Source organism: Ambystoma mexicanum, chromosome 2p (genome assembly GCF_040938575.1).
Source record: "Ambystoma mexicanum isolate Mex_15411 chromosome 2p, UKY_AmexF1_1, whole genome shotgun sequence".
In the NCBI taxonomy this organism is placed as follows: Eukaryota; Metazoa; Chordata; class Amphibia; order Caudata; family Ambystomatidae; genus Ambystoma; species Ambystoma mexicanum.
In genome coordinates, this window is record NC_090923.1 from 1195002148 (window position 1) to 1195019351 (window position 17204).

At 46.2% G+C, this 17204-nt stretch overlaps 1 protein-coding gene across 2 annotated transcripts in view; it reads left to right on the plus strand.

The window, feature by feature from the left end:
- AVPR2 (arginine vasopressin receptor 2) overlaps positions 1–17204 on the plus strand; it is a 272681-nt gene that overhangs the window by 189721 nt on the left and 65756 nt on the right. The window lies entirely within an intron of this gene.

Genomic DNA, 17204 nt, shown 5'->3' on the forward strand with positions numbered 1-17204 from the left:
ATCAAACACAGTACACCCCAAGTAGGAGGGCAGTAGAAGTCACCCAGTGTTCTCAAAGCTTCCCCCAGCGTAGGACCGGGCGCCTCTAGGGAACTAAGCTCACCCCAAGACAGGCTGGACCCTTGCCTGCTGCCGCGGAGGGCACTGTCTCGGTTCATGTTTTATCTGCATAAGTAACTCCCAGGGCTTGTTTGCTATTTTTATTTAATGCAGCTCAATTAACGCCCAGAGATGGAAATGCATTCACTGAACTTCCACAGAGGCCGACATTTCTAGATCTCCCCCCATGTAATCGCTGTACCTACTCTCAGTGCAAACTAACTCTCTAGCGCAGTTCCATCAGCACCCACTACCCACAGACCCATAAACCACTGGCACTTCCTTATTGCAAACCCCTCCTGTTCAGACCTGTTATGTTATGCTATGTTATTGGGATTAATGCTGCGCACTGCTGTGATTTGCATGGGGTCTGGCCACTCCTCAACCAGAATTACATCAGAACCCACTACCCACAGACCCAGAAACCAGCAGCCCCTCCCCATCCAAACCCCTCCTGTTCAGACCTGTTATGTTATGTTATTGGGATTAATACTGTGCACTGCTGTGATTTGCGTGCCGTCCAGGCACTCCTCAACCAGAATTACGTCAGCACCCACAGACCCAGAAACCAGTGGCACTTCCCCATTACAAACCCCTACTGTTCAGACCTGTTATGTTATGCTATGTTATTGGGATTAATGCTGTGCACTGCTGTGATTTGCATGGGGTCTGGCCACTCCTCAACCAGAAATACATCAGAACCCACTGCCCACAGACCCATAAACCAGCAGCCCCTCCTCATTGCAAACCTCTCCTGTTCAGACATGTTATGTTATGCTATGTTATTGGGATTAATGCTGCGCACCGCTGTGATTTGCATGGGGTCTGGCCACTCCTTTAGCATAGTTACATCAGCACCCCCTACCCACAGACCCAAAAACCAGTGGCACTTTCCCATTGCAAACCTCTGCTGTTCAGACCTGTTATGTTATGCTATGTTATTGGGATTAATGCTGCGCACTGCTGTGATTTGCATGCCGTCCAGTCACTCCTCAACCAGAATTACATCAGAACCCACTACCCACAGACCCAGAAACCAGCAGCCCCTCCCCATTGCAAACCTCTCCTGTTCAGACCTGTTATGTTATGCTATGTTATTGGGATTAATGCTGCGCACCACTGTGATTTGCATGGGGTCTGGCCACTCCTTTAGCATAGTTACATCAGCACCCCCTACCCACAGACCCAAAACCCAGTGGCACCTCCCCATTGCAAACCTCTCCTGTTCAGACCTGTTATGTTATGCTATGTTATTGGGTTTCATACTGCGCACTGCTGTGATTTGCATGGCGTCTGGCCACTCCTTTAGCATAGTTACATCAGCACCCCCTACCCACAGACCCAGACACCAGCGGTACTTCCCCATTGCAAACCTCTTCTGCTCAGACCTGTTATGTTATGTCATGTTATCGGGATTAATACAGCGCACCCGTGATATTTGCATGGTGTCCTGCACTCAGACGTATCTGAAAGAGGGAAGGGGGGTGGCTCGATTAGGAAAGTGGGGAGGGAGGGAAATTGCAAGCTAGTTTGCATATGTGCAGACCTCTGGATGTTGGTCTATTTCTAGGTGTACTGTGTAGAGAGCACGGAGGCACGTGTGCCCGAGGGCAGGCTTGCATGGCTGTGGCGCTAATACGCTTTAGCTGGGACAGCAATGTCTTAACTAACTGTGGAGGAGCAGCATTCAGTTGTTTGACGTCTGTTGGGCGATATTCAATTTCTGTGTGTGAGTGGTTTAGTCTGTGCATGTGAGTGGTTTAGTCTGTGCATGTGAGTAGTTTAGTCTGTGCACGGTGTGTTTGAGCTTAGAAACTGAGGCTAGGGCACGTGTCCAATTCCTTGCCCCAGGCCCGCTTTCATAGTCCTATCTCGGTCCCTGGTAGACAGCTCACATATTGCTGACGTGTTTGGGGACCTATGCCTCAGTTATCAGTGCCTCTGTGAGGCATTAGATTGCCAGAAACATCTTGTATTCATTTCTCTGTCTCGTATAAACACGCATGGCCATCTGGATGTTTGCAGGCCTATTCGTTGAGATGTCAAGTGGTAGAGCAGATCTGTTTTAAAAGTAAACATATAACAGTGGTGTTCTGTCTGTGGGGTCTGGCCACCTGAGCCTGGTGATTAGGCTTCTGGGCCTGCTGAGTGTGTTAGGAGATGAGTGCTGCGTGTCTCTGCACAGGTGCAGCGCTGGTCAATGGGCCGGCTCTTGCCGGGTCCGAGATCCGGCATCAGATATCTCCCCGGATCACGGACCCGGCCTGTATCAGCCCACACAGGGGTTTACCGAGATCCGTTTGCTTGACCTGTTTTCTTTCTTCTGGCCTGAAAAATGAATCAAGGGGCCATGACTATCACTGGGGTGGGGGCCATCATTGGTAAAAGCAGGCTTTCTACATGCTGGGCACACTATTGTTTTCCAAATGTGAATCTTACACTTTCATAGAAAAAAAAAGTCATTTACAAATTCAAAAATTCTCTCCAAACTACTGGTTTTCTTTGAAATCTGTTTCTTTTTTTGTCAGACAACCACCCAAATACCCTGTCATTTTTGTGCCCCTTCCTTTGTGTTTTTATCACCGGTACATTTATAAAGATGTTCTATTCTCATCAAACTGCGTAATCACAAATAAATGCTTCTGTTGTGCTGACAGCAGTTATTAGGAAATTAAACTGTGGGTTCATGGGTGCCAACCTTTGATTTTCACTATAGGGGCAGAAATACCCCCACCTGCGCCCGGAATACAAGCAACGGACCAGCCCGTGCCCTGGCAAAATACTTTTTATAGCACTTGTTTTTTGTAAGGAATTGCAAAAAGTCATACGATTAACAACCAGTTTGTGATATATAGCATCCCAACAACGGTCTCTCAACCTGCTGAGCTACCCTGGTAGCCTTCTACTGTAGACCATGACTATGGATCCCTTAATGTACCAAACATCACTGCATTACCAACAGTATTTCGGGTGCACCACTGCCATGGAAGTGATTTAGGGGCTGATTCATGCAATTATGTGCGCCGAAAAAAAACGGGCTATGTGCCCCATTCTTCTCGCAACTCCCCATTCGTGAAACAGGGATTTGCGGGCAGAATGGCGCATAAAGCCCGTTTTTCTGCGCACATAATTCCATGAATCAGCCCCTTAAAGTGGATTTGATGTACAGTGTGGAGTTTGGAAAGAAGCAGCATGAAAGAAAATGCACAATGTTTAACCTCTTAAGTGCCAGGCTATTATGGAAGTCTATGCAGAAAGGACGAGCATACTCGTCCTTGGCACTTATTATTTTGAACATTCTCTTTGAGTGGAGTTCCACTGCCAAATCCACCCACTCAGAACTCCACCCTCTCCTCCAAAATCCACCCCCACCTGGCCCCTGTGGGATCCCCCTTTGCATTTTTTCCATTTCCACCACTGCACAAATGCACTGGGCCTCATTATAACAGTGGCAGCCACGGTATGAACGGTGCCTGTGAGGCACCAGCGCCGTTCATACTGTGCCACCATATTACGAGTTCTGCTCGCGGGTTCCTGACAACCGGTGCAACCATGCTCCCCACCCCCATTCTGCCCTATTGGGCAGAATACGGATCGGGAGCCCGGCATTACCGCCTCCCGCGAATGGGCAATTAACGGCCCACTCATCTCGTAATGGGCCGGTTATTGCCCAATTGCAGGAGGCAGTGCCGGTTGCCAGCATGCCGATAGCCGTGCCTGCCAAACAGGCACGGCTACTGGCACGCTCGTAATGAGGCCCACAGTCTTTTACAAGAGTCGGGGTGTGCAAAAGCCATGGCGATCAAAACAGAACACATTCCACTCTTTCAGCAATTACAGTACAATTCTCCGAAAATAAAACCAAAACAATGTTCTACCCTAAGCAGGCAACACACTGCGAGGTGAACGGTTGGCGTTGTATTGTAATGTGCACGGAGACAATCAAACAAGCTCCTGAAGACTCCAAGATTGCCTGCAGGGGGCGTCCCCTCTGCAGGGATCAACAAATCTAGGGGAACTTCCTTTTATGCAAACAGAACTGCAGTGCATGCCTGCCCTCTGCCTTTGAACCCTGGGGTGTTGAAGAAAGGCTTGCAACGTCATCTCCCAGCTGATGTGGAAACCCGACCTTGGATTTGAAGGATGGATGTGCGATGAGCTCTCGCTTGACCTTGTGAAGGACTCATAGACACACACACAATAACAGACCGGCCAGACACGCTAAAATAGCTGGCCCCACAATGTATGGCCTTCGGCCCTTGACTGCAAATCCCTTGTTGCCAAAGGCTTTAAGGGCAGATTTGCCAACAGGGCAAAAATAATTTTCCAGATACGCAGAGGCGTAGATAGGGTAGTGCCTGAGTGGGCAAGGCCCACCCAAATTCTGTAAATATCCACTCAGCAGCGCTTTGTGGGCATTTACAGATATTAATGTCACTGCTTTGGGCCCAGCTGCCTTGGCTTCCAGACCCACTTGTTAGACAATCCTGGCTACGCCTCTGCTGATGAGTCTCCCACAGGCGGAAGGTGGCAGGGGGTGGCGTTAAAACGTCGGTGATCTGGGGAAGATTTTCCAGCAATGAGATGTGTCATTTGTCGTCAGCCGTGGCTCCTTCCTGTCACAGGCAGATTTGTGTTTACTGGACTGTTGATGGTGCGTTAAACATAGATCAACACTGACCACGCACTGGCAGCATGTCAGACTATGGGCCTCATTCTGAGTTGGGCCGTAAGGGATACCGGGCACCGGTAAGGAGACCGGTGCCGGTAATCCCTTACCGCCCGTCTACGAGTTCCCTTAGCGGGTTCCCTCCTTTAACGCCTGGTCTGACCAGGCGTTATGGACGGGACCCGTTAAGGGAATCCAGAGCCAATAACGGTATTTCAATTTGCGGTACCGTTATTAGCGCCTTCCCCATTCCCATTGAGCCCTATGGGGGCGGAATGGGGAATGGCTTTTTCAATGGGGACTTACTGGTCCCGCAAAGGTCGGACTACACCGGTAAGTCCCCATTGAACGAGACCAGTGCCGGACATGTTATTGGTGGCAGTCATGGCACAAATAGCGCCATAACTACCACCAATCTCGTAACGAGGCCCTATTTCTCTAGGATCGGGAGTGAACGGGGACAAGCATATGTGTTTTACAGCATAGCTTCCCTGGCTCAATTATGGCAGACGTGGTTGAGCACACAAGGCACAGAAGGGCTGTTTGGCGGCACCAGGTACAGGGTAACATGATTATTATCTCAGTCATAAAAGATATATGGCCAACCTTTTTCACACACCTAACAGTACTACTAATATTGGTAACTAAAAATAATAATGGACAAAGAGATGTAGGAGCCGGTTAATATAACACAAAGAGAATTTCAGCAGAAACGTTGAAACACTTGTGTATAGGCGTGTTATGAATGCCATATCATATCAAACCTCATGGTTATGATTTCGAAGTAGTCTTCGGTTCCTCAAGAATCGGCACCGCGGTGGTGTGACTTGTCTGGCGGGAGACCAGCTTCCTGCAGTCGGGATTGGTGGTGCACCACACCGCAGTCATTGCAGTCAAGTGATCTGAGGTTCAGTGTTGACAGTTCAGCGGGACCCCACAGAGCAGGGCTCCTGGTGAATGGATGCAGGCTGCTCACGTGGTCCAGCGGTGACAGCCGTCCCCGTCCCATTACTGCAAGTTGTGCCGCAGGATGTCATGGACAGTGGGGACAGCAGCGTTCCAAGGGCACCAGCTCTGGAGCTGGGAGTTGATTCTGGGAATGGTGCAAACATTAACATGACGTTTCTTCGTAAAGGGAAGGCAGGGAGGAGAGCCCAGGCCTTCACCAGATTCTTACTCTGTTCTTGCTGCTTGTCTCTGGCTCAGTCAGCAGTAGGGCTGCTAGTTCTTGGGTGACCTTGCAAGGCCTGGCCTCTTTGCCACTAGCCAAGTCTGAGATTCTCAAGTGTCCCTGCCGATGGGTAGAGGAGTACTGGTGGTCTTGCTCTGCACAAAATCCTGGACCAGGCATCCAAGATCTTTCAGAAACTAGCCATCAGTGCTCATTGTAGCTTTCGCTGGGACATATTCTGAAGTGCTTTGCTTGCTTTGTCAGAAGTTCATTTATAGGTGTTCTTTTAAGAGCTTTTCTGAAGCCCTTTCACAGGATGGAAACAAAGCCTCCAGTACTTCTGGACACTGATACTGACATGGGCTCTGACAAGATTGTGGCCAACCAGAGCAGGGCATTATCCTTCAAAGTATACAAGCAATTACCTTCTGGGCTTCTTGCACCAACACATCCAGACAGTGACAAATAGTTTCACACAGCAGACAGACATCTGGCCTGGTTCTATTTTGCAACAAGCAAGCTTAGCTCTATGGTCATATATGTCCCTATCTGTGGCTGCCTGCAGGTTTTCCTAGTAGTGTAATAATCAACGCAAAGGAGAAACTAAAAGTGGAGAGGGGCTTCAATACATACATATACACAAAATATAATATTTTATTAGAATGACAATCAATAAAACACATACAATCACAAATTCATTTAAATTCCGATCCCATATAAATTCTCATACATACAACATATTCAGAAAATAACAGAACCCAAACAGGAAGCAAAACAATGGAATAAGTGACCTTAATGCTCACTGAAACTATTTGGCATTGGTGTTCTCTTGTAAAGATTTCGTACCATTTCTTAGAAAAGGCTTCAACCGTGAACACTTTAAATCAATGCACAAAATGTACGGTATTAGCCCAACATGTTTCAGTCCGATACACTACTAATGTTGGACCTTCCTCGGGGGTGCACAAAACCAGTGGTATTCACAATTGGTCTAGAAAATCAAATACTAAACACGCTACTCATAATCAACATCAAGCCATTGAAAGGTATGTATTCCAATATCCTGTGGTAGATCTACACAATGTTTGACATCCCTGGGACTCCTCATCAACACTATAGGAAGCATTTGCATTAGAACATCCACAAAGGAAGCAAAAAGTGAGATTGGACCTGGGGGGTCATCTTCCCCGTCTTTTAAGAACAGAGAAAGGTTTACGATAGGGATGCATAGTAGTTCCCTGTCTTTTCAACCTTTTCCTAGCTGATCTGTGGGTCTTTCTCAGATCCTCTGCCCTGGTGGCACCTACAGTGGGCACAACCAACATGAATGGTTTGGCCTACGCGGACGATGTTGTCCTACTGGATCACACGCCCGTACGTCTATAACGCCTGATTACAGCATTTGGCAACTATAACGGGCTAATGACCTGACGATTAACATAAAAAAGACTGATGTCATGTCATGCAATCACCTGAAAAGGACAAAGAGCCATGTTTAAGTGGGAATTAGATTCACAGAGCCTCCCAATAGTGAAGGAAATTAATTATCCGGGATTCATTATGAGAGCTGGTCCCTCGTCAAAAAAATTCAGAGCTGCAAATAGAGAACAAATTAAGCCAAATAGTATCACAAATGAAAAAAATACTACATCTTTACTGTAGATTCACTCTGTTCCCTCTCATCAAGCTCTACAAGGGAAAAGTGATTCTGGTCTTAATGTATGTAATCGAGATAATCTGACTAGTAAGATCAATTGGGTCAATTGGGTCAGAATGGAAGGTCTCATTGGAAAAGGGTACTCAAACTTCCCATGTCACTGCCTATAGCACGGTTACGCTATGAAGTGGGCCTACAATCACTACAATCCCATGTCATGTGGCGAAGGGTTATGTTCTATGGCTCCATTATAAGTCCTAAAACAATTCCTTGTCTGAGGATGTTGGTTTTCTCCTAAAGAAGGGTGGCAATACGTTTCCTGCAGTATTGAAGGAAGAAGTTACCAAAGTGCTGGCTATTTGTGATTCAACAGAAAAGACGCTGGCAGAGAATCCCCTAACGGTACAAAAAACACTTAGGCAGAATGACTGGATTGTGACGAAGGATAGTTTTTCAGGAATTAAATCCTTCAACAACTTTCCAGCTAGTGATAAAGCTAGCGATGTTGTGCTGCCATATCTTAGGTGTTTTCCCGATCCTATGTGGCGGGTGGAATTTTTGAAGTTTCGCCTTAACCATGTTAATAAGAGAAAACTAAGAAGAGTGATGAATAAAGGAATGGACGGGGTAGGCACATGCAGTATTTACAATTCTGAACTCAACAAAGTGTGAAAAATCTTCTAATTTCATGTGTGGGCACCAAAAAGATAAGAGTGAAATATTTCTCTCGTTTTGTCCATCCTACTGATTGGTTAGAGTCAGGTGAATTCTTCAACAGAATATCAGCAGGGAAGGAAATGTTCTTTTCCTTGGAAGTTGTAAGAGTGTTGAATGAATTGAAATCTGCTATTGAATAATACTTTAGGGAAGGCGCTATCACCTTGGGTGTGGGTATTTGATGTACGCATCGAGGATAATGATGTATGAAATTCTGTATTATTCCTTTTTATGTGCTTTTCTTGTTATGTATGTGTATTTTATGTATTTTAATTAACTTTCTATTATCAATTGTGAAAAGTCTTTTGCTGACTAAACATTTTATTTTAAAAAGGAAGTAAAAAACTAAAATAAAAAAATAAAAAAAACAAATCTCAATCAAGGATAAACAATATAAAAATATGAAAATATGTAAAATGCCCCACACCACACAACTTTTGACAATAATGGATATCTCACTCAGAGAGAAAACCAAATTACACTCCTCCACAAACAACAACCTTTACTTTTAACCAATCAAAGGTGATCAAGAGTAACAGCAATAACTACTGGACCACACATAGGTGGTAATTTCTAACTTCAGGGAAACAATTTAGGATTCTGAAATGTGGATCATAAACACAAAAACATCACTCAGAAAACAGTTCAATATCACACATATCTAGACCGACTACACAAACCAGTCTCAAGAACATCACGCCTCAGAGACCCACAAATAGGAAAACAATAGAAACAAAATCCCTAATCCCTAAAATCAAAAGCCACACCACACCAGACACCTTGTTGGAAAGATTCAATAACCTGAACTGTGAACACCAAAATGTATTGTGATGAAGATCCCCATACTAGTGGAAAAAGTCCCCAAACCTTATTACACCATACACGCACTAGGGAAACTAGAAAACCCACATTTTCTACATGCTGAGAACATGGGAGAGAAAAACTGCTCCAGAAGTGAAGCCAATTATACTAAGTGCTTAGAGCCATGTGAAAAACCGTGTGACCCCCAGAAGCTCACAAACAGCAGGACACGTGCAAGTGTCCACCACTAGTGCACCACACATGGGGCAGCACTCACCTCCGCACAGTAAGTTAAACTGCTCTCTGACACAAAGTGCGGTGTATGTAAAAAAGCCACAGAATGCTATAGAGTACTCCATAATGTACTCCAATCTGCTGTAAACTGAGGAAACAGAGGGCGGCATTACGTTAACAAGACCCGCACTCTGGATCGACCCCAACCATATAAAATACTTTCAACACTCTTGCTGCTCACCTAACTGGGGCAAGGTATGCCCTTAAGGAAGTCCTTAAGAAAATGCATCTTACTAAATGTGAATGGGATATTTAGCCTTCAAGAATTGTTTTGGAACATAGGCAATCTTGTATCCCTTTTTTGGATTGTTTTGCCAATGCAACATTTGCAACTAATCATGTGCCAGATTAGTTGAAAACGGTGATGGTTACACCTTTGCTAAAGAAACCTGGGCAAGATTATAAAATATGTAGTAACTTGAGACCTATAACGAATGTGCCCTTCTTACTAAAAATAATAGATAAGTTGGTGACTACAAAGCTCCAGAAGTATGTGTAAAATAAGACGATCCTTCATCCCAGGCAATCGGGTTTCAGGCCTTCACATTGCACAGACAGCACACTTTTGGACCTGCAGGCAGAAATGCTCGACATTATGGATAGGACCAAATCGGGACTGCTGATACTAGTAGATCTATCAGCAGCCTTCGATCTCGTGGACCACGAGAAACTGCTCACTAGGCTTGCGGACCATGGGAGCTGCTCCAGTGGAGTGATTCACTGGATTGACTCCTTTCTTCGTGACAGGCAATCAAGAGTAGTCTGGGGCAATGCACGCTCCAAGCTGGAGTTGGTTAACTGCGGTGTTCCGCAGGGAGCATGCCTCTCCCTGGTTCTGTTTAATATCTTCTGCCGCACCCTATGTGATCTCCTGGATTCCTTAGTTGTGCGATTTTCGAATTGCACAGATGATACCCAGCTAATCATGGAGCTGATTGGGGAGTATGAGAAAGACCTGGAGAGCGTTGAACAAATCTACAAATCCATCCAAATTTGGATGACAACAAACGGACGCTGTTTTAACTGGCTTCCTGATCTTTGGTACCATGCAGTCGCATGCCAAATTAGCTACACAGTATGAAGGCTTCACCATAGATGGACACTATATAAAAATATCACCTAAGTTAAAAACCCCAGGGGTCACCTTGGAGCCATCTCTTGATGTAGAAGCCCACGTAAGCAGTATTGTGAGCAAAATCTCAATATCATTATTGCTTAGACTGGTAAAGCCTTATGTTTCTTTGGCAAACTGTACTACACTCGTCCGAGCCATCATAATGCCTAGGTTCGACTACTGTAGTGCACTTCTGGCCGGAGCAGGCAAAGGCTGCATCAAAAAGCTTCAGGCACTTCAAAACAATGTAGTCCGGATCATTAAAGGTACTGAAAGAAGGGACCCTGTGCATAGGAGGGAGTTGCACTGGTTGCCAGTAGAGGCCAGAATGTGTTTTAAAGTGAGCAGCATGGTGCATAAATGCTTAAATGGACCAGCACCAGAATACCTGAAAGACCATATGATCCTGGAGAAACATGTTAGAGTTACGCAGTCTAAGGAGTCGATGCGTTTGACTCAACCGAGATGCAAACGAGTCAGAGGCAATGGACGCTCTTTTACGGTTCAGGCATGGTTGGTCTGGAACAAGCTCCCTACGAAATGCGCATGGAACAAAACCGTACCACCTTTAGAAAACGCCTCAAGACCTTATTGTTTGTTTAGATTGTGAGTTATTCCTGTCTGTTTTACATGTTGTGCCCTGATGCCTGGTGCGCCGGCGCACTATAAATAAACATAAACAAACAGGAGCCTAATGCTACCATCAAGCACTCATGAATCTTTAGGCGTCTCCCGCACTACTGATGAGGGCTGCTGGGAGCCAAAATCATGTGTCAGTAAACGTGCCCACGCAAGATCTTATGATCAGCTCAAAGTTCATGCGGAGAGTCGGTACCACAAGACCGTAAACACCAGATACAGGCACTCCCTGGGAAAAATAGAGGGATAATGCAGACACAAATCAAAATGTCCTAAACATGGGCCCATCTCAATTAGGAAACGGCAGTTAGGTGTCACAGGGAAGCCCTATCTCAATTTACTGAATGATACACAATAAACTGGACATTAACACGTCTAATATCCATTCCGATAACCAAGCATTCTTTTACATATTCTGCAAAAGTAATCCCATAGGGGGTCACATGTCTTTCCAGCTAGTTTTTTGCATGAGGGTGTTTTCCATCGCATTTTTTTCCAACAAAAAACTTAGCATCAAATGCATTTTTTTATTTTCTTTTTGTTTTTTGGGAGGCTCCCCCCAACCTCCCTCCCATGCGCACCCCCCCCATGTTCTACCCTTAAAAATCCAACCCAAACAAAATTAACACTTTACCTCACAAAAATATGCATTTGATGCACATTTTTTCATTGGAACAACCTCGATGGAAAAACCTTCGATGCAAAGACTGCATACCACCGTAGGGGTAGCTGGTATGTGACAATTGGAACTACCTAGTAATATTTTCAATGTACATTTCCAGGCCCAAGGCCCCCGTATGCACTCCGGCGAGTAAAATCTAACGAAGAGTCCCCACTGGATTATGCAAAGCAGCAAAGTAATAATGAAGTGAACAAAACAAAAAAAGATTTAAAGAAAAAGGGCCTCATCACAAGTGGGTGGTAACGCCGGCGCTAATAGCGCTGGCGCTATCTGCCCTACCGCCAAACCCACCGGCGCTATTAGCGCCGGATCACGGGTTTGGCAGATTTGGAAATCCCCATTCCCCATTGAGCCCATTCGGGAATGCCCCATTCCCCATTGGGCTCAATGGAGAAATTTCGCGCTCATACCGCCAGCAGATTTACCGCCGGCGGTATGAGTGCAAATTTTCGGCGGATTTCCCCCCAGCTCAGAGCTGGGGAGAAATCCGCCAAGGCCATGATTTGGCGGACCCTTAAATCCAGCGGCAACAGCGCTACCGCCAGATTTAAGGGTTACCGCAAACTCGTGATGAGGCCCTTTACAAAACTGTTTACAGAAACCGCGGACTAGTAAACCACGTGTAGCTGCTGAGCACCTCTTGAGTGGCTCTTGAAGGGGTCTGGTTTAGGCAAACTCGAGATAGCTGGGAAACCATGCACTGGCAGCGAGGGAGGCCTGCGCACTTCCTAAACAGGACACCCTCAGTCAATTGGCGCACTTTGGGCGCTCAGCGGCCTTGTCTGGTTACAGGAACTGTCTGGGGATACCAGAAGCTGTATTTCCGCTTGGCTCTCATGTACCCATTCTTCATGTGCATGGCACTCCCGGGATGGGCTAACTCACCCAGCTTCTGGCACAAACCGGATTGCCCTTCCACCTGCCTCTCTGAAAGGCGCACCACACTCTCACTGCTATTAGTAGGGTTATGAAATCACCATCAGTCACATTCAGGGCGGAACTCACATGGGAACACAAGTTGCCATTAGCTAGCAAGCAGCCCTCATCGTTCTGTGTTGTTATAGCCCTATGCAAAAGGAACACATGTTCCAATATGCACTAGTGCATAGATAGACAACCTGTGTGACCCCCAAAAGCGGTTTCATATGGAATGAATGGATCACATCATGCATAAAGGTTTTTGAGAGCCGCATCAGGCCATATTCACTTAACCATGGCCTCATTACAAGTTGGGCGGGGTAACAAATGCCTGGAATTCCATTAACAACTATTTTTGGGCAGTAACAGAGTTACGCCTGTTTTTACCGCACCGCCGTATTCAGAGATTTACTTTGAAGTAGAGGCTTTGCCTCAAGTATCATGCTGGAAGTAAATCCTTCACTTTACGGCCAAAATGCGTTGGAATTGCCGCTGCTGAATTACCGCTCAAAACATCGTCAGATTTACCAATGCGGAATCGCTGCCACACATCCAGTACAATCACCATGGAGTCCTAAGGACCCCAAAAATGGGGATTTACACCGCCTTGCCACCACTCGTCATCCTGTGGTAAATCCATGCGACCAAGTGGCTTACTGGTTTTGGTGGTAATTCAGTGGAGTAACCACTGAATGGCCACAAAATTAATAATGAGGTCCATGTAGTTTGGAGCTCATTGTATAGGAAACCTTTGACAGCGTTCAAGCATATGCTGTTTATGTAGGTTGTGAAATAAATCGTGTAGATCAAGAGGCTGCTGCTAGGGTATGATCAATTTATCAATCAGTTAGCCAGACTGATTGACATGCTATATTTCATGTTATAACTCATTCTTGTGTGTCAGAGGAAATGTTCAATGCAGAAAAACATGGGAGCCATGAACACGATTTAAAGTTTCCTTCCTTTGTTTTAATGTCTGCAACTAGAACCCTTTTGTGTGGTGAATTTACTTGTATTTAAGACATCACCAAATACATTTTTTATGAAATCTGAAACTAATGAACCCTGTAAAATTATCGATTTTATCATAGTCATTTACTAGAAATGAAATGGCGTGGCTATCAGTTGGCTGCTTGGATATCTATGTAATGTGTGTGATGAATCAACTTCCGGGGCACCAGTGGTCCAGGGATGAATATTGTTTTTTAAACCATCAGACCCCACACCTCTGGTACACGAGAAGGGGTCTGAACAGATTGGAACAGAAGTACATTAAAAACCTCCTTCTCCAATTTTGGTAACGTGGACGGAATGGCGGCTTTATCTCCGTAAGGTCGTGGATCTTTGGTTAGTTGCAACGGAGCTAAAATACAATTATTACACAATGATAAAAGGGACTGTCCAGTCAAGGTTGTATACAAATATCTACTTTATTATTATTACAACATACAGTTCTAGCATACTACAAAATACAACCCATCCTGTAAAGGAACACAGAGGACAGACAGTTTCACAAAGGAAAGGGATGCCCTCTGGATACTGACGGGAGGGTAGTTGGTAAAACAATCAGGGCCTCATTACGACCTCGGCGGTAGCCATGCTGCTATTGGCGGCATGGCTGCCTCCGAAATCACGTCTGGGTCCGGGTTCCCAGAATGGGGAATTATCGGGCCATTCCGAGTTTGGAGGGCCCGGTAATTCCTCCCTCCAGGAACCCGGGCCCGGACCTTCCCCATTCCCATTCAGCCCCTACAGGGCTGAATGGGAATGGGAGAGAGCGCAAACAACGGGCCCATTACGAGTGGCCCGTTGTTTGCTCCCTCTTCCCCTCGCGGGACCCGGTAAGGACGCCTGGTTTTACCAGGCGTCCTCACCGAATCCCGCGAGGGGACCTCGTAATGTGGCAGAACGGGTTTAATGGTTCCGCCTCCTTTTGCGGAGCCCGTTAACCTGTTCCGCCAGGGCCATAATGAGGCCCTCAGTCTTAACTGTTCAAGGATATTTGGTTTTAGTACCAAGGGAGCAAGGGGTCGTAAATGTCACTAGGGGCCTTTGGAGAAGGACCACGGGCACAGAACCACAATGTACCTGGTGCTTGAGAGGATCTTGATGCTCACCAGCGTCAAGTCAGTTCCAGGACGCTTTGCAGCTCCTGCGACAGAGTTCAAGATGGGAGACAGCTGCAGGTATCAGGCGGCAGGCATTTCGGCAAACAAAGCTGGACAGACAGCTGCAAGCTGGCCTACACGGTGGCTCAGGGTCAACAATCATTGTCTCTGTGCTGGTTGGTGGATCTAGAATGCTGGTCGAGGTGTCTAGAACGGCTTGTGTGACTGCAGCGTGACAACAGTCAGTGGTGCAGCCGGTCGCGGTTCGAGGGATCGACTGTCTCGAAAATGTCCTTAAAAGATGGATGCTGGGTGATGCTTGTGTGGCACTCCTCCAAGCTTCCTTGTAGGGCTTGTGGCATCCATTCAAGGTGGACGACCCACAGCTGAGGAGAGTGTTTGCAGGCAAGAGCCTTGTCCTTTGTTCAGAGACTCTCTGGCACTTCCCAACTAGGAAGCTTGCTGGCAGAACCTAGCAGGGCATGCTGTGTGCTGGCTGGGTAGCGGTTCTGGAGCTGCTGGATGGGTCCTCTGAGTCCGGTATCTCCCTCTGTTCAGTGGGAGATGTTAGGGGAGGAATCTTGCTTCCCTCTTGGAAATCCTGGTCTTCCTTCACTGGTGGAAGATTTAAGGCAGACTGTACCTTCAGCCAGGGTCCAAATTAGTCCTTCTTCTTACTCCTTTCAAAGTCGTCAGATGATCTGCTAAGGGAGGGGTTCAGCCCTCTTTTAAAGCCAAATTGGTCCCAGTGATTGGTGCAGGCTAAACCTATCTTAATAAACCAATCCTGGGTCCCCACCAACAATCTTCTGTTATGCGTGAGGTCAGGACCAGAGTGCTTTGCAACAGGGAAGGTAAGGGGTGACACCATGTACTCCTAAGTCCCACTGATATTCCTGTCTGTTGTAGATCAATGTGTGTCTCTGGTTAACTGAGCCCTCTGCGGCTCTTGATAAAAGTGCATGTTTCCCTTGAAGTTTATGGCGAGAACAGACTTCTCGTCTCCCTTAAATCACATACTTCTCCCTCTGAAAGTGGTCCACTCTGCAGGGGTTGCCTACGGTACTGGTGGACCTAGACATGCCATTCACTGTCCTTCATACAAAGGGGTGGGAACCAGCTTCAAGTTGACACATTGAATATCAAAGAGGTGTTAGGCCTACCCTCTTGTTGTCGGTCCCGCAACCAAGCCCCTTTAGCAGGCTTGCGTTAATTATTCCTCATCAGTATTCACCGCCACCAGCCAAACTAGACAATATTTAAATTAGGCTACCCATGGCCGGAGGAAGGTGCGCCTTCCCTATTCTTGAGATACTTTGATGTACCCGTGGCTGTCACATTCCAGCTGAACATGACAGGGCAGGACGGGGCCTGTAGGCCGTGTCCTCCCGGAGTACACGTGACTATGCGTTTCATGCGCTCAGCAGGGACACTGTGTGCGGAATGGCCTCATACATTTTCAGAGGTTGATCTCTCATCGTTCCATTTCATTTTTTAAAAATCAAAAAGCTCAAGCGAGTGCCTTCTCCCCGTGCGGATGGTCGAATTCCTCACAATGCAGACTGCATACACTGATGTCATTGATAGCATTAGTATGGCATGAGCATGTCTAAGTTAATAACTGAATTTCTCCAACTCAGTATTTTATCAGCCCATATGCCAAAGCATACATCTCTATGGAAATTGAAAATAAAAACATATTATACAATGTATATCAAAACAGCCCGCTACGTACACTTATAATGAAAATCATCATTGCACATAAAGTCTGATGACATGAAGTGCATGCAGCCATGGCAAGAGTTTAATAGGATCTGGGTGATGTAATTTGCTCAAGTACTAGCCTTCATTTGCTATCAGGTCAAATATATGATTTTAGGTAAAGGCTGTTTTTTCAGCACTGGCGCCATGATCTGAATAGAAATTGTGTTGCCCCAAAGTGAATAGTGCTGGTATGATCTTATGCATAGTTCTAAAACATCACTTTTAACATATGTGACTCCTGGTGAGAAGAAGAAGAGGGTTGTGAACAGAAAAATAGCTACTGGATTAAGCGTTTGATCGGATTACAAACATATAACTTCAAAGTGGACCCAATGGGGAATGGCGAGTAACAGTTAGCGCCCAACCCGTGATCCGGCAGTAATACCGCTAGACAGGTGTGCGCTAATGCAAATAAAGTTGCCTGGTATCCCAGATGGGATACCCCCATTGTCTTTTTGTATTAATTACAAGGTCTTCCCCCGTGCAGTAGTTCAAGAAACATTCCATGAGCTTTTTCAGGGAGCACAGCATGACCTGTAATCGCTAAGATAGGGGTAACCTGCCCTTACCA